Below are 12,397 nucleotides of genomic sequence, written 5' to 3'. Positions count from 1 at the left end.
ACCCAAAGAGCCCAGCTCCTGATTCACAGGACGGTATGTGGGTAAACGCTCCCAAAGCATGCAGTTGGAGCTCAGTGCCAGATTCCACATCTGTAGACGGACTGGACCTTAGGAAAGATCTAGAAGAAACACAGTGTGTGCATTGTGCCATAATTTCCTGAACACTGCAGTATAACAATGATTTCCAAGGCACTGCTATTGTATTAGGTATTAGAAGTAATCTAGACACCATTTAAAGTATATCAGAGTATTACAAAGGCTAGATATAAAAGCCATTTTGTTAACATATTTTCTTTCCTGGTACTGGGATTTGCACTCAGGGTCAGACTTTCTAGACAGGTGCTCTACCACTTGGGCTACATCTCCAGAGAGTGCTAGTTTTAGTTATTATTATTTTTGAAGGGTCTCATATTTTCCCCCTTGGCTACGATGGACAGAAATCATTCTACTTGAGCCTCCCAACTAGCTGGGGTATGTCCAGTTTGCTGTTGACATGGAGATATCACCAACATTTTGCCTAGACTGGCCTCAAACCTTGATCCTCTCCTCCTCATCTATGCCTGCCACGTACATTTCTAGGATTACAGGTGTGAGACACTCTACCTGGCCCTATGCCATGTTACGTAAGAAACTTGGGTATCTGTGGACTGTATTTTTAAATTTGTAGAGGGCCCTGGAACCTGTTTCCCAAGACACTGAGACAGGACTGTACTGCATACTATTATTTTGTAGATCCTGTTTTTAATATTAATAGGCTCTTGAGAAATGGTGACTTGCTTTAATATTCCTTTTAGAGATTCAAAATGTATATCAGGTTATTAAAAATCCTAGAGGTTCTGCAGAAAAGAGGGCAGCTAACTTCATTTGAGGGCAGATCGATTCGCTGAAACATCAACCTAATGAAACATTAATTTGTTGATTTTAGTAAGTTTTCCAACTGTCTGTTTCTGGAAGTTAACACTTGTACCGAGAATGTTTTCAAAATCTTTGAAATGTGTGTGTGGCAAAGGAATACTGAATGTCCAAAAGTTAACAATGTAATCAATGAGAACGGTTTAAAAATGAGACTGTTTCGCCTATCAGTGACTTTATGTTCTAAATACTGTTTTATTTGTGGCCAGTCTGGTGGCTTGAACTCAGGGATGGGCACTGTCCTTGAGCTTTTGTCCTCAAGGCTAGCACTCTAAACTTGACCCACAGGTCTACTTCTGGCTTTTTTGGTGCTTAATTGAAGATAGGAGTCCCATGAAGTTTCCTGCCTGGGCTGGCTTTGAACCATGATTCCCAGAACCCAGCCTCCCGAGTAGCTAGGTATAAGCCACTGGCTGGTTCTGAATATCCTTTTCAACTTTAAATTTTTCCAGTATTTTAAATTTATTTTTTCATCAATCCTCCAGTGGCCTATCAGTCTTAATTTTCTATTTCTAGCAATTAAGCATTTAAATTAAATACAAATTCAAATCCTGAACATATCAGGATTTTAAATATACAGAAATCTAATTTAAATTCTAAATTGATAGAAATTCAAAATTAATGCTAATAAGCTACTTAGGAATTATTCAAAGAATATATTAATATGCTTATATTTTGGAAAAGAAACTCACATTTCATAACATATAAAGGAAGTCAAATACTGTTCAAACATCCTGTCACATATAAAATACCGAACTTAGAAAAGCCGTATTTCTACTAAGAAATCTTCAAATAATCCTGAATGCTGCTCTGCCCCCTCCCTGGTTTTTTTTTTGAGGCAGGGTCTCATGGTGTAGCTCAGGTGGGACTTGAATCCCCGGTCCCCTGGCCTCAGCCTCCCAAGCGGGAGGACCGCAGGGCTGGGGTTCCACCGGGAATGCAGGAAGCATCTCAGTGTTCGTCAGCGTTCACTCAGCAATCTAGACGGAACATTCCAGACGCGTTGGGCACACGTGGCAGGAAGGTGCTCAGTGCCTGGTGTTGAGTTTTAGGAAGATGGCCTCCTTTTCCCGGACTCAAGGGGCCCCTGCCCGGGGGGCTCCTGCTCCCGAGGCTGGGGTGCGTGTGTGTGTGTAGCGGGAAGTCCGGCTCCTGCTCCAGAGGCCCGGGAGGGCCGGGGGGGCGGTGGGTGGGGAGCGGGGAGTCCGGCTCCCGAGGTGTGGGCAGCAGCAAGGCAGAGGGGACTTCATGAAGCCCTTCCACCGGCTGCTCTGGAACGGCGATGGCAAAGAAGCGCGCGGTGCCCGCGTGGCTGCTGAGCCTGCTTTGCCTCCCGTTGCGAGGACGCCAGGCCGGTGTGTCCCATCAGAGGCGGCCGGGGGTGGGGGGAGGTCTGCGCCTCTGTGATCCTGAAGGGCAGTGTGAGTATGGACGCTGCGCCCTGTGCAGTGAGTGCAAATCCCACACCCATTTCCATTGTGGCAGAGCCAGGCTGTGGGTCTGCCCTCCGCCCCCCCCCCGAGCCCGCGGGACGGCTCCGGGGGGGCCCTGCTCAGGACTCAGCCACCCCCTCGCTGCCCCGCTGCCCCAACAAGGAGATGCTACCCATCCCCTAACACCTCCCAAGCTCAGGAGCCTGCTGTGAACAGCTCAGGGGCCACTTTCCTGCTCAGGATAACCTGGCCAGCACAGACGCCAGGAACTAAAATTACGGAGGACGTGTAACTATTGTTTCATTTCTCTTAAGAGCGTTTTTATCGGGGCTGGGGATATAGCCTAGTGGCAAGAGTGCCTGCCTCGGATACACGAGGCCCTAGGTTCGATTCCCCAGCACCACATATACAGAAAACGGCCAGAAGTGGTGCTGTGGCTCAAGTGGCGGAGTGCTAGCCTTGAGCGGGAAGAAGCCAGGGACAGGGCTCAGGCCCTGAGTCCAAGGCCCAGGACTGGCCAAAAAAAAAAAAGAGCGTTTTTATCGTTCTTACCCATGCTACCCCATTACATGGTTTGAGAAATCAGTTTTATTTGTGTGATTTAGTTGAAGGAATATTTATTCTTCTGTCCTTGGAGAATTTTTTAAACAACCATAAGCAAGCATGTATTTTATGCGAAATTAAAGTGGATTTTAATAAATTATTTTTGGGCCTTTCAAATTTGCATCCATCATTTCCCATTTCTCAAGCCTGCCTGCTTTTATCTGTTTCTGCCAAGAAAATCAGATTTCTTTTCTCTTCTAGGAGGTGAGAAAAGGAAAAAAAAAAAAAAAAAGCATCTTTGCAGCCTCATAGCTGCAGGAGCAACCAACCACGAGATTGATTCAACAGGAGAAATGAATCCTACGAGATTCCCTCAGATTTGATGTCTTGATGCTTAGGGTCCAATTTATTGCAATAAGAAAGTGAAAAGTCTATTAGGAAAAGTCAAAGTGCTTTGGTGGTGTTTGTGAAAGTGTGAAAGAAAAGGCAAGCTGGAAAGGAAAGTGTTTTTCCCCTTTTCTAGAAGCGCTTCCATAACAGGAAGGCTGGAGACCAAGTGTGAGCTGTTCAGCACCCCTATACGCTGGTGAAGACCAGCACCAAGTGTGAGCATGTATAGCACCCTATACGCTGGTGAAGACCAGCGGCCAGTGTTTCCCTGGGCAGCTGGCCTAGCCACAGGCTGGACCATGGCCTCCTTGCTCCACAGGGAGGAGCTTTATGGGAGTCAGGCAAATACAAAAGAGAAGAAGCAGTTCTCATGCTCTGGCCTGGCTTGGTGGCTCAGGGGCCAAGGGAAGTTGGAACTGGATGGGGTGAGCCACACCTATAGGACTTGTCCTGGCAAAGGAGCATCTGCGATGTAGGTGGTGAGTACAGGGAGCCAGGAAAGCTCTTCTCCCAGGAGGAAGGCCCAAGCAGCAAACAGCTGGTTCTGCAGACACCAGGCACAGCCCTACAGCATACAGCATTAGAGTTGAGGAGATGGGCCCCTTTATAGAGGTGAGAACTCAGAATGGGGAGAGAGCTGAAGGTGGGGGTTCTTTCCCTGGGCATGGGAACCTTGGTCTGGGTACAGTTGAATGGAAAGTAGCAATGACACAGGATTATTAACCCTGGCTTGACATTAGAAGTTCTGCTACATACTGTGAGATGACAGGAAAAAAAAAGTGATGTGCTCCCTTGCTGGTCCTGGCCCAGTTTGGGGGCTCCCAATCTGGACAACTGTGGGAAGGAAGAGGACGGGAGGCCATGGAGGGACTGGCATCACAAAAGTGAAACTTTGGCAGGGGGATAATTTGGGGGCAGTTAAGCACATTAAAAATGAATATTATGGGGCTGGGGATATGGCCTAGTGGCGAGAGAGCTTGCCTTGTATACATGAGGCCCTGGGTTCGATTCCCCAGCACCACATATATAGAAAATGGCCAGAAGTGGCGCTGTGGCTCAAGTGGCAGAGTGCTAGCCTTGAGCAAAAAGAAGCCAGGGACAGTGCTCAGGCCCCGAATCCAAGGCCCAGGACTGGACAAAAAAAAAAAAAATGAATATTATGAAGTGAAGCTGCGTTAGGGTTAAGATGGTGGGTTAGAAGCTTCTTCTGGAACTCTATGAGTGAGAAGAGTCAGGGCAATTTAGAAGGTAATATGTTTCTTGAGGGAAGAGCATCGGGAATCATGAATGAGGCAACAAGACAGAGAAAAGCCATGGAGACACAGAAGGGTTATACAATCTGGAGCTCCAATCGTGGGTGGCTTCCTAGTGGGAAGAAGAAGCCAAAATCACAACCATAAGGTAAAGCCAGGCAAGCCTTCCATCCAGTGTGGGGGTTGGACATGACAGTGACACCCCCGGGGGCAGGCAAGCACTGGAGAGACATATGTTAAACCATGGATGCCATGTTTACTGATCACTATGCTTATCGATTTGTCTATGTTAAACCATATGTTAAACATAACATATCTTGGATAGCGAGATGCCATCTTGAGAGAGGAAGGGGGGTTAATGTTTGAGACGAAGGTACTATGGGAACCTGTAAACAAGAGACAAGGAACATTCGGGATGTCGTGTGTGGGTATGAGGTGGCTGTAAGAGATGTCCTGGATGAGGAAAGGTGGGGAAAGGTATCTGATGTGGTCCTACTGAGCGTAAGCAGGAGGGGAGCTAGGAATGTAAAGGACATAGAAGTCAGTAACCATGACTTCTAGAGAAAGGACAGTGCTATCACCTGCAGCCCACTGCAGAAACAGCTCTGAGCTTGTGGTCAGTGGACACTCAGCTTGATGATATATCCAAAGGTCTTATAAAATAAAGACCAGTCAATTCCAAAATTAGTGGAAGGGAAAAAATAGTAAAGATTGGAGAGAAAATTAACAAAATGAAAACTAATAAAACAATGCAAAGAATCAAGGAGAAAAAGAGTTGGTTTCTGAAAATAAAAAGATGCCACTGAAATACACTGAAATACAGAACATTATCAGAGAATATTTTGAAACTTCATACTCCACCTATTAAAATTGAACCAAGAAGATACAAAACTTAAACGATAAGGAAGAATGAGATTTAAGTAGTAATACAAAACCTCCCATCTCAGAAAAGTCCAGGACCAAATGGATCCATTGCTGACTCTTACACAACTGTAAATAACTAGTATCAATGACTCTCAACCTATTTCACAATACAAAAAGGGAAACACTTCCAAACTCATTCTGTGATGCCAGTATTATTCTGATGCCAAAACTTGATAAGATACCCCACCCAAAAAAAGAGAAAAAAGAAAAACTATAGGGCAATTTCCTTGATGAACATAGATGGAAAAATCTTCAATAAAATGTTTACAAACGGAACTCATCAACACATATAAAAAGATCATACATCAAAATCAAGTTGACTTCAGTCCAGAAATGCAAGGATGGTTTAACATACACAAATCAATAAACATATCAATAAACATGGCATCCATGGTTTAACATACAGAAATCAATCAACATGGCACCCATGGCTCACACCACTAGTCTTAGCTATTTGGAAGACATAGATCAGAAGGACCTCTAGTTCACAAGACCTCAACTCAACCAACAATTGGGCACAGTGTTATGGGCCTATCATCCCAGCTATGTGAGAGGCTGAGATTGGGAGGACTGTGGTTTAAGACAAATCTACACATAAAAGTTCATAAGTATGCTGGTTCACACCTATTATCTTAGCTACAGCATGAAACAAATGGTTCATAGTCTAGGATAGCCTGGGAAAAATGAGATCCACTTCAGAAATAACCAAGGCAAAAAAAAATATGGAGATGTGACCTGAGTCTGATAAAGCACCTGTCTAGCAATCACAAAGCTCTAAATTGAAAATCCCAGTACCACAAGTAGGTAGGTAAATAAATACATGTAATACCTAACAGGTACAGAAAAAGCCTTTCACAAAATAAAACTACCTTCTATTCTTTTTAATTCTTCTTTCTTCTCCTCCCTCCCCCTTTGTTGTCCAGTCCTAGGGCTTGAACTCAGGGCCTGGACACTGTCCCTGGCTTCTTTTTTGCTCAAGGCTAGCAATCTACCACTTGAGCCACAGCACCACTTCTGGCCTTTTCTGAGGAATCAAACCCAGGGCTTCATGCATGCCAGCCAAGCACTCTACCACTAAGTCACATTCCCAGCCCCAAACAACTTGTCTTCTTTTTAAAATTTATCTTTAAGTAATTGGGAGTTGCCTTTTAACAAATGAATCCAATAATTTATCATGATAAAAGCCTTAAAGAAACTAGGAACAGAGGTTTTACATCTCAACATCATACATGCTACATATAATATACCTATAGCCAAAATTGTACTGAGTGGGGGAAAACTGGAATAATTTCCTTGAAAATTAGGATCAAGTCACAGATATCCAGTAGAGCCACTTATATTCAATACAGTACTTGAATTCTTAGCCACAGCGATAAAACGAGAGAAAAAAATAAAAGAGAGAGAAAAAAATAAAAATAAAAAATAAAGAAGTCAAATTGTTCCTGATTGTAGGCACCATGATCCTACACTTAAAAGATTCTAAACATTCTAGTAAAAGGGTCTTAGACCTCATTTGCTTTCAGCCAAGTAGAAAGATACAAGATGGAACAACCTGTCATATTCATAGATCTGCAGAGTAAGTATTTATAAGATGGTCATGCTATCAAAAGCAATTTACAGTTTCAATGCAATTCCCATCAAAATCCAAAGGACATTTTTCACAGAAATAAGAAAAAAATCAATTCTGAAATCTATATGGAAACACAACTCCAAATAAACAAAAGCAATCCTTGGAAGAACAGTTTTAGAGGTATTATAATACCTGACTTCAAAGTATACTGTAGAGCCACGGTAAGAAAAACATCATGGTACTGGAATGAAACCAGATACACAGACTAATAGAAGAGTCAGAAATAAGCCCAAGCAACTACTTCCATTTGATCCTTAGCAAGGATACCAAAAGCATACACTGTAAAGTTGACAGCTTCAATAAGTGGTGCTAGAGAAACTGGATATCCTCAGATAGAAGACTGAAAGTAGATTCTCTTACCCTGTACAAAAGCCAACTCAAAATGGATGAGAGACTTAATGTAAGGCCCACGAATCTGTAGCTACTAGGTGAAACTTTAAGAGTATCATTTCAAGATATAGGAGTTGGTGCTTTCTGAAAAGGACCTCAATAGCTCAGGCAAAAGAACAAGAATTAAATTGAAAAGCTTCTGCACAGCAAATGAAACACTTACCATAGTGAAAAAGACAGCCTACAGAATAGGATATATTTTTCCAAATAGTCATCTGTCAGAGGATTAATATTTAAAGTGAAGATTTCAAGATACTAAACAAACACCCAAATTAAATCCAATCAATAAATGTACAAAGGAATTGAACAAAGGTACCAATGGCCAATAAATACATGCAAAAAAATTCAACATCCTTAGCCATGAGGGAAATGCAAATTACCCCAGTCACAAAGGCTACTATAAAGAAAATGAATCACAAGAAATGCAGGAGAGAAGGTAGAGTAAAAGGAGCTTTATGCCCTGCCTGGGGTGGTCTGTCAGCTCAGTCACTATGGAGAGAACATGGGAGTTCCTTAAAAATTGAAAACAGAACTCCCACTTAATCCATATATGCTACTTTTGGTGTGTACTAAAAAGAATTAAAGTCAGCTTACCACAGAGACACATGCACACCCATGTTTATCTCAGCATTACTCACAAGAGCTGAATTATGGGACCAGCCTAGGTATCCACCAAAGGACAGATGGATAAAGAAAACACAGTATAATATATACAATGGACTTTTACCTAGCCATTAAAGGGAATGAAATTATGTTGTTTACTGGGAAATGGGCAGGACTGGAGATCACTGTGCTATGTGAAATAAGCCAGTCCCATAAAGACAAGTAAGTAGCACATGTTTTCTATCATTTGCCAAAGCTAGGAGGAAATGAAACAAAAAGAAGGTCATGAAAGTAAAAGGAGGATTGTTAAGAAAGGAGGAGGGCTAGGGAAAAGGGGGCAGAGGAGTGAGGGCTAAGAAAGAGAAGTAGAGAGAGCGAATATAATCAAAATATGTTAATACATGAGTGGAAGTGTCATGATGGATCTTTAATAAGTACTATTTAACACAGCACAGTAAAAAACAAGCAAACCTCATAACACAGCGAGTTGACATTTAGAAATGTATCACAAGGACTTAAACTAAGGGTCCAACCGAACCGCACCAGTACACTGAGAATCAAGGATAGAGACGTTAATCACAACATCGCTGATGAACCGCAGAAGAACGGGGCCGGATGTAAAGCCCCTGTTACACTCATGACCTCACATGCGTTCCAGTGAGGAGTAAAAGCTATAGGTGCCTCTACCACACTGAAAAGTGAAAAAGAACAGTGCAAACCACGCGCCGGAGCACCATCCCATTCCCCCTTCTTTGTGACTGCTAGACCGCTGGCTCCTCTCTGCTCCTGTTTTTCATCCTGCAGGCAGGTTTAACTGCTGGCCTGGGACTGAGCCTCCCCCAGGAAATCTGAGGAGGGAAGGAGGATTAAGGGGAAGAGGCCACGGGAACAGTGCTGAGGGGGAAAACACTGTGAGGGTGGAAAAAAGGAAGAGGGAAAGGAGACACGGAAGAAATCCCATAGTGTCCTGAACCTAACCATGAGGGGAGCTTCTGGCAGCCTAGGCCTGCTTGCTCCCACTTCTCACAGACACAAGAAACACACTGAGCCACGTGGGGCTCTGGATGTGTTCAGCGTGGCCACTCCTAGGAAAGAAAGTTCAGGAAAGCAATTTCTAGCCCCTTTTCTTTGGGCATGGGGCAAGTACTTGCAGATGAGGGTGGTTTTTGTCTTCCTATCTGCTGAGCTCGGATCTGGAATGGCCCTCACAGGCGTCTGTTAAAGGCGTGGTCCAAGTCGGTGCTAATGAGGAGTGCTAGGTCCTTGAGCAGCCTGGGGGGGGGGGGTCTCCTGGTTAGGGGGTGCGGGGAGGCTGTCAAAACTAACAACGTGGGGGGCTGGGGATATAGCCTAGTGGCAAGAGTGCCTGCCTCGGATACACGAGGCCCTAGGTTCGATTCCCCAGCACCACATATACAGAAAATGGCCAGAAGCGGCGCAGTGGCTCAAGAGGCAGAGTGCTAGCCTTGAGCGGGAAGAAGCCAGGGACAGTGCTCAGGCCCTGAGTCCAAGGCCCAGGACTGGCCAAAAAAAAAAAACTAACAACGTGGAAATGTTCTGAGTTACCTTAAGACCCAAAGGGGTTCTGTGTCTCCCGATCACTCTCTGAAAAGAACCAAGTTTAATTTTCATTTAGCTTAATGTGCCACTCAATTTAAAGCTAGTCTGTGTTCACTTCCTGCACCCCACCATCACCATTTTCTATGCACTTGGTGAAACGAGGCTGGTGGCGCTTTGACCATGCGGGGCCCCCGGGGCGGCGCTCTGCCTACCCTACGCGGGGCCCCCGGGGCGGCGCTCCGCCCTGCGCGGGGCCCCCACGTTTTGTGGCACCGTCTCTGAAGGAGAGCACATTCCAAGCTCCGGGAACAGTCAAGTGGCCAGTGAACTTGCGGCACCGGACTCAACTTAGAACTAGGATTTGTCTGAGTGGTTTCTGAAAGATCTTCCAGCTGTAATGCTCAAGGCCAAGGACCATGCGCGCACTGTGGATTCGCACACAGACCCTCCAGGGAGACATCTTGTAGGCCACTAGTAACGATCAGACATTTGATGAACCTATCTCTAACTTGCTTTCTGAAAGCAACAGTATTACACTGCATCCTAAGAGCGGAGGAAACCTGCTGGGTGAAGAGGAACGACGGGAGCGCGGAAGGAGGGCGTCCTCCAAGGCGCAGGCGCAGCGCGGCCGGGTGAGGAGCGGCACGTGTCCTCCAAGGCGCAGGTGCAGCGCGGCCGGGTGGGGCGGGGCACGTGTCCTCCAAGGCGCGGGCGCAGCGTGGCCGGGTGGGGCGGGGCACGTGTCCTCCAAGGCGCAGGCGCAGCGCGGCCGGGTGGGGCGGGGCACGTGTCCTCCAAGGCGCAGGCGCAGCGCGGCCGGGTGGGGCGGGGCACGTGTCCTCCAAGGCGCAGGCGCAGCGCAGCCGGGTGAGGAGCGGCACGTGTCCTCCAAGGTGCAGGCGCAGGCGCAGCATGGCCGGGTGGGGCGGGGCACGTGTCCTCCAAGGTGCAGGCGCAGGCGCAGCGCGGCCGGGTGGGGCGGGGCACGTGTCCTCCAAGGCGCAGGCGCGGCGCAGCGCGGCCGGGTGGGGCGGGGCACGTGTCCTCCAAGGTGCAGGCGCAGCGCGGCCGGGTGGGGCGGGGCACGTGTCCTCCAAGGCGCAGGCGCAGGCGCAGCGTGGCCGGGTGGGGCGGGGCACGTGTCCTCCAAGGCGCAGGCGCGGCGCAGCGCGGCCGGGTGGGGCGGGGCACGTGTCCTCCAAGGCGCGCAGGCGCAGCGCGGCCGGGTGGGGCGGGGCACGTGTCCTCCAAGGCGCAGGCGCAGGCGCAGCGTGGCCGGGTGGGGCGGGGCACGTGTCCTCCAAGGCGCAGGCGCGGCGCAGCGTGGCCGGGTGGGGCGGGGCACGTGTCCTCCAAGGCGCAGGCGCGGCGCAGCGTGGCCGGGTGGGGCGGGGCACGTGTCCTCCAAGGCGCAGGCGCGGCGCAGCGTGGCCGGGTGGGGCGGGGCACGTGTCCTCCAAGGCGCAGGCGCGGCGCAGCTTGGCCGGGTGGGCGGGGCACGTGTCCTCCAAGGCGCAGGCGCAGCTTGGCCGGGTGGGGCGGGGCACGGCACGTGCACACTCACGGGGAGGTGTGGCTCCGTCCCGGCGTCGCATTGTAAAGCGGATTTCACATTAGGGCGGACGGACGGCCATGCGCTCATCCTCATAACCCAGGCCGAGCTGTCCGCGTCCTTGGCTACAGGCAGCCCCGGCCCACCCGGCCCAGAGCGGACCAGCACGTGACTCTGACCAGCTGACGCGGGCACCGTGAACGACCCGCCAGCACCCGCACCTGCCCCGCACCCCGAGACGGCTGCAGGACGTGTGGGCATTGCCCCCTTCCCCCCCCCCCCGCACCCCGAGATGGCTGCAGGACGTGTGGGCATTGCCCCCTTCCCCCCCCCCGCACCCCGAGACGGCTGCAGGACGTGTGGGCATTGCCCCCTTCCCCCCCCCGCACCCCGAGACGGCTGCAGGACGTGTGGGCATTGCCCCCTTCCCCCCCCCCCGCACCCCGAGACGGCTGCAGGACGTGTGGGCATTGCCCCCTTCCCCCCCCCGCACCCCGAGACGGCTGCAGGACGTGTGGGCATTGCCCCCTTCCCCCCCCGCACCCCGAGACGGCTGCAGGACGTGTGGGCATTGCCCCCTTCCCTCCGCGCACCCCGAGACGGCTGCAGGACGTGTGGGCATTGCCCCCTTCCCCCCCCGCACCCCGAGACGGCTGCAGGACGTGTGGGCATTGCCCCCTTCCCCCCGCGCACCCCGAGACGGCTGCAGGACGTGTGGGCATTGCCCCCTTCCCCCCCCCCGCACCCCGAGACGGCTGCAGGACGTGTGGGCATTGCCCCCTTCCCCCCCCCGCACCCCGAGACGGCTGCAGGACGTGTGGGCATTGCCCCCTTCCCCCCGCGCACCCCGAGACGGCTGCAGGACGTGTGGGCATTGCCCCCTTCCCCCCCCCGCACCCCGAGACGGCTGCAGGACGTGTGGGCATTGCCCCCTTCCCCCCCCCGCACCCCGAGACGGCTGCAGGACGTGTGGGCATTGCCCCCTTCCCCCCGCGCACCCCGAGACGGCTGCAGGACGTGTGGGCATTGCCCCCTTCCCCCCCCCCGCACCCCGAGACGGCTGCAGGACGTGTGGGCATTGCCCCCTTCCCCCCCCGCACCCCGAGACGGCTGCAGGACGTGTGGGCATTGCCCCCTTCCCTCCGCGCACCCCGAGACGGCTGCAGGACGTGTGGGCATTGCCCCCTTCCCCCCCCGCACCCCGAGA

The 12,397-nt window shown here is 50.0% G+C and overlaps 1 protein-coding gene across 1 annotated transcript in view; it reads right to left on the bottom strand.

Moving 5' to 3' along the window:
• LOC125345228 (histone-lysine N-methyltransferase SMYD3-like) overlaps positions 1-12,397 on the bottom strand; it is a gene marked incomplete at its 3' end in the record, with an annotated part of 73,685 nt that overhangs the window by 26,880 nt on the left and 34,408 nt on the right. The gene's annotated exons all lie outside the window — the stretch shown is intronic.

The sequence above is a fragment of the Perognathus longimembris genome, unplaced genomic scaffold (assembly GCF_023159225.1).
Source record: "Perognathus longimembris pacificus isolate PPM17 unplaced genomic scaffold, ASM2315922v1 HiC_scaffold_5425, whole genome shotgun sequence".
NCBI lineage: Eukaryota > Metazoa > Chordata > Mammalia > Rodentia > Heteromyidae > Perognathus > Perognathus longimembris.
Note: the sequence above shows the minus strand (reverse complement) of the source record. Positions and strands in the feature narration are given on the sequence as shown.